The sequence below is a fragment of the Montipora foliosa genome, chromosome 3, assembly GCF_036669935.1.
Source record: "Montipora foliosa isolate CH-2021 chromosome 3, ASM3666993v2, whole genome shotgun sequence".
Taxonomy (NCBI): Eukaryota; Metazoa; Cnidaria; class Anthozoa; order Scleractinia; family Acroporidae; genus Montipora; species Montipora foliosa.
The window spans coordinates 23,421,351-23,426,760 of record NC_090871.1 but is presented as its reverse complement, the minus strand read 5'-3'; the positions used below and the strand labels follow the sequence as shown (position 1 = coordinate 23,426,760).

The 5,410-nt window shown below is 41.1% G+C and overlaps 1 protein-coding gene across 2 annotated transcripts in view; it reads right to left on the bottom strand.

Moving 5' to 3' along the window:
* Nucleotides 1–3,892: 3,892 nt before the first annotated feature.
* Nucleotides 3,893–5,410, bottom strand: part of LOC137994637 (gamma-aminobutyric acid receptor subunit rho-2-like) — a 14,888-nt gene continuing 13,370 nt past the window's right edge. For both annotated transcript variants that reach the window (XM_068840241.1, XM_068840242.1), the window contains exon 7: nucleotides 3,893–5,410. This exon is cut by the window's right edge and continues 1,206 nt beyond it. The gene's annotated coding sequence lies outside the window, so the exon portion shown is untranslated.

Sequence of the window (5,410 nt, the reverse complement as noted above, 5' to 3'; positions counted from 1 at the left end):
TAGTAGATGTGCTTCCCAATATGAGGATCTATGAGCGTGCCAGTTTTGTCACCATCGGAACATACTGGGTTCCAAACCTCCCCGATATTAAAGGCTTTGCTGGCCATTTTTGGCGTTCTATTTTGATATTTGCAAATGGTGCCTCATCCGCATGATCCTGCAAGCATGTAGATACGCTAGGTCAAGTTTCTGGCCTTGTTAAATGTTTTTCTAGTTTAAGATCACCAAAAATATTGAAATCAGGTTGGAGGGGACTGGAAAAGAGTGAGTTGCCATGGGAACCAATTTCTTTATGGACGTAGGTGTGTTGCCTGTAGAACTATTAGCCTACCAAGTTTCAATGGTCTCTGCAACAAATTGACCGAGATAGCGCTATTTATATACTCTATGTGGTATTGGGTTGAGTGAAGGACGTCATCATTCCTTTTCTTTGCATATTTTACACATTTTTCAAACTTAAATATCTTCGGAACCAATCCGAGTATTTTTAAGCGGTAAACGGCGTTTTTAATCTTTCCTGGAATTGTATCTGATAAACCTAAAAATTTTAAGGGATAAAAATTTGATCATAGTAGCACTTTAAGCTGCCTGTATGAAGATTTTCGGACCTCAACACAGCGTGTTTATCTCAATTAAGGCAGAGGGCCAAGTTTATGTCTCATGATTTTGAGGTATCATATCATTCCTTGGCCAGTGTTTGCGTTCACGCAAAGAAATGTGGAGAATTCGAAGGAGAAAAGAACCTTGTATCCTTCTGCTCTTCTAAAAGGGGTGCAGTACACTCAACATCACATTTAACGCATTATTGACACTATTATTCACCCTCAAAAGAATAGTTGAACATCGAAACTATACTCAGAACATCCGACTGTAATGCTCTCGTTCTTCGTTCTTGTTTAGTTAATACTATTTGGTAGGACACCACTGAGAAGCAGACATAAGTTCTTATAACAATAACCGTGCTTCAAATTCCTTTCATTAACTTGTACTGGCATATTGAAACTCTAAACCGCTTTTCCTGTTCCGGTTATGTTTACTGAATATAAATGCATGCTTGTCTATCTCTCTCTTTATGCGGAAACATTAAAGCTATGTTTGCTGTCCTTTCCCTGTTTGTGAATAGCTTAGATAAAAGGAAGCAAAGCTCTCGGAAAAAATTAATTTCGCCCTAATTTAACGTACGTTGTACATGTCTAATCAACCTTGACACGGCTGGATCACTCGACGGTGCTTTTGTCGCTACGCCACTCACGGTATTTTTATATTCAAGAGCTTCTATCCTCTTCTTGTAATCATTCAGCTCAAATTCAATTCTCAAAAATCCCGCGCAATACAATGCAATCGACAAAACAGAAATGACGTAAGCCAAAGAAAGCGAACCCTGTTTCTGAGAAGTCATTTTGGCTCCCTTCAAAAAACTCTTGCGAAGCCTGCTATGACCCGTTACCCCAGTACCGAAATGGCTTGGAAGGGGGGTTGGGTAAATTACTTGCACCACAGACTCATGGAACAATCTATTGTAGGCCGTGTCACAGTATAGGTCACGCGTTACGTGTCACGTGTGCATTATGTTAAGGGAGCGCACACTCTGCCATCCGCCAGAAGGAGGTCACGTCAGAACTTCATCGCTTCACCAGAGCCGATGATATCCGATGTCGACTTCGTGATGACGTTCAAATTTGAATTCTAGATGAGGGCATACTCTAAAAAAACACCGTAAATCAACCTTTTGACTGAAATTTAAACCTTAATTAATAGTTTTTTTGGTAAGAAGTCAGAAAGTAGGCCCAACCCCTTGAACCACTCCACCCAGGCTAGCCCGTACGGATACTTGACTATCATACCTGGAAACCACGAACCGCCCTGAGAGCAGCGAAAGAACCTCGATCGTATATCGTCAAAAACAACAAGTTCCTGTGTGCACAGTCCCACAGCAGTCACGAGACCACCATCACCATCCAGCCCGGTCATGGAGCCACCCGCAAGTTCAGACGATCAACCACCAGGAGACTTCCCCCACATATGGTTCACTCAACAGTCTTCTTGGATAAGAACAAGAAACGTCATGCCACGTCTCACCAATTTGTCTCACTGTCCTAAATAGACCATTTTACAGTTGTAGCTAGGTTACCTGTTCTAAGAATGGAAACGAGGCTGCCGGTGACCAGTTTAGATACAAACCTTCGTGCCTCTGTAATGTTAATATGGACTAATTAGAATTGCAACAACATAATTTACATAATAAAGACAGTGGGGGATGTATCAACACAAGGTCACCGGAAGCCTCGTACGCATTCATAGGCTAGGTCGCTGAGCAAAACAACTGTAAAATGGCCTATTCACTACTTGCACAATCCCATAATACATCTCTTCCCCCTTTCCCCCCCCCCCTTCCTCCAAAACGTTTGCAATTTTTCCAGGTCTGTCCCCTGTAGTGTTTCGTGGTTGGGAAGGTAGGGTCAAGGTAAATGCTCGGAGATACTAGCTACAACAAGCCACTATTCATCTGAGTGAAAAATAATTGGGAGGGTGACCTTTACACTCAGTCTCAAAGTCTGCTTTAGATTATTGGTTTAGTCCACGGTTGGGGGACTCTGTCGCTCACTCCTTGGAGCTCACTCGATCAAGTCGACTCAGTCGAGCATCTCGTTTTAGTCGCGAGAGATTAAGCATCACGTTTACGGCTAACGGCAAAAGTCGGACTAAAATTTGCATTTCGCCAAAAATGGAAGAAACTCGTTTGATATATGTAACATACCCAACCTCGTTCCCAGGGTCTTTCCTCTCTGCCTCTGTTGTCGTTGAGAAAAAAGACCCTGGTTCAGGCTGATCACGTGCCACCCAAAATCTGGGAGGTAACCCAAATATGTGTTAGGGGAGGGGAAGCAATGTAGGCCTTGTCAATATTGCGATTGAGGGAATCCGAGCACGCATTTGATTTTGTGGTCAGACGAGCATCGATAAAACGTTTTCCTGCAAGTTACTTTATGCACTGCAAATGGAATTCAACGTGAAAGGTAAAAGGTTGTTGCCAAATCGATCGGACGCTACAGAAAATACACTAGCGTCGTTCGAATTTTCAACCGTGTCGTACGTGTGAATGTCCGGATTCAAGCTCAAGTGAGCAGTAGAATTGAGGTAATGACGAAGCTAAGAATGCTAATAGTTTGCGACACTTTTAAATAAAAGAAGGTTTTGCCGTGGAAGAAAACAAGTGAAACGTTTCCAAGGGAAACAAACATGTTCAGCCATCGATCAGCCAGTATCATGTTTTATATGTCATGTATCGACCTTAAATCAAACTGTATGAACATGTCATGTTCAGGTATTGTATTTTGTTCTTTGATTTCCGTTTTTTTTTCGAATGTTAAACAAAGTAATTCCTAAGTCGCAAGCTTTTACAGCGAGTAGACAGTTTTTCAACAACTTCGGGCAAATCATCGTTAAGATATCTCTTACAACTGCACACAGTTAAACATTAATTTATAACGCAAATCGTGAAGTATATTTTTAGCCCCGGTAAAATAAAAAAGACATTTTATCATGCAAACGTAGAGTTTGGTGTATTGTTTTATGATAGTGTATGTTCTGTACAAGCAAAATTAGCTACTAACGAAATCAATTATTTTTGTGAACGCCAATCGCCGCTCGACATGACTCAGAGGTCTTATCGGTCACAAAAGCTTGACCGCTTTTGTGGAAACTCATCTCCTGCGGGAATATATCATCAGCTCTTTTGACCTTTTTGAAACTTAGTAATACATTGTAAAGTAAAAGATCATTTATTTAAAAAAATGCCTTGTCAAACGAATACGCTTTCGCCTAGTTGCGCGATCAAAATATAACGAAAAACCTACGGAACCTAGTGGGAAAATGTTTGTCGAGGAGTGCCCCGTGACCAGCCTGAACCAGGGTCTTTCTCCTCAACGACAGAGGAGGCAGAGAGTAGAGACCCTGGGAACGAGGTTGTAACATACCTTGCAGCGCCAAAAACGTTGCAAGACCAGTTGCAGAAACCGCAACTGGTGCTGGTTACCAACAATTTGTAACTTGTAAAAAGATTTATTTCTAGGTCATCTTCAGCCTTGTGTAGATAAAAATCCGGAAGACCGCACTGTTTTGATATTAGAATACGTCGGAAAACCAAAGTAGTCATCGAACGTTCGAATGCTAAACGCCTTTCAAATAAAATTCACATTAAAGATACCTCGCGTCTTTTAATAATGAAATCTACACAAATGAATCATTAACTCGGGTCCTCAGAGAGAACCTTAAGCCCACGGAGGAGGAGAATCTGGATACCGAGAACTGAAAATAACGGTGATGGGAAATACAAGTGATGTGAACACTCCGCAAGATTTCGCCCGATGTGGATTTCAAGCCAAATTTTCATTCTTCGTTAAATAAACTAACTACAACTGCCGATAAAGAAGATCAGGGAATACTCTATATTGTTGTGTGCGCTTTTGCCGCTTTAAATCGTAAACGTAGCAGTAAAATACGCTCACAACCGCACTGAATCTTCGCACAAGTTGCGTCGTTACACAACCTATGACGTCCAAGTCCTCAACTCGATCCCAGGCCTTTGTCTCATATTCTCCTTAAAATACGCGAGGTTCCTTCGCATTTTAGATATGTTCTCGCAACAGAAATAAAATTGTTTTTGTATACTTCTTAGACCATTACAGTTTAGATTTAAAGATAAAAATGGTGGTGAAATTGCGAGTCATGTGCACTTTAAGAATGGTCATTTGACGGCATCTCCTCTTGATCAGCACATTTAGATACTACATGTACTGCAGTATTTCGCCTTAGGCTCGTTTTAAGGGCCCACAGACGGATTTTTCGTGCGTTGCTAAGGAAGTGAAATGCTACTTCCGGTAACGACGCCATCATATCATGAGCTGACAAGAAAACCCACTCACAAGCAAAAGTCACCGTACAAACTGTTCTTTCCATCGAAGGTTTTTCCTCGCCCTTCCTCGCGCTCGTTCTCAGATCAACTGCGCATGCGTAAACGAACTGACTTCCGGTTTGAGAAAAAAGCTAAATTTCCGTCGGTTTTAAATTGAATTAATTTTTTTTACATGGCACGTTTCACCCCCAAATACAGAATATAGCTAGGCATTGATTTTTTAAAATCGTCTTTTTTGAAAACGTTATGGGTATTTCAGTATCGTTTATGTCTTGGCTGGATGCAAAAACGAATACAAATTATCAAACCATCGATTAAATACCCAAATTGCGTAGCACGGAGACAAATTTAGAGTTTTCTTTTATTGGTCACGTGACCATGGGCGTGGTATGATGACGTCATATTTAGGGTCATTGGCTTACAAAAGTTGGAAACTGACCAAAATAATGCCAAATTCTCTCAAATTACTTAACCATTACACCCTTAGCAACGCAC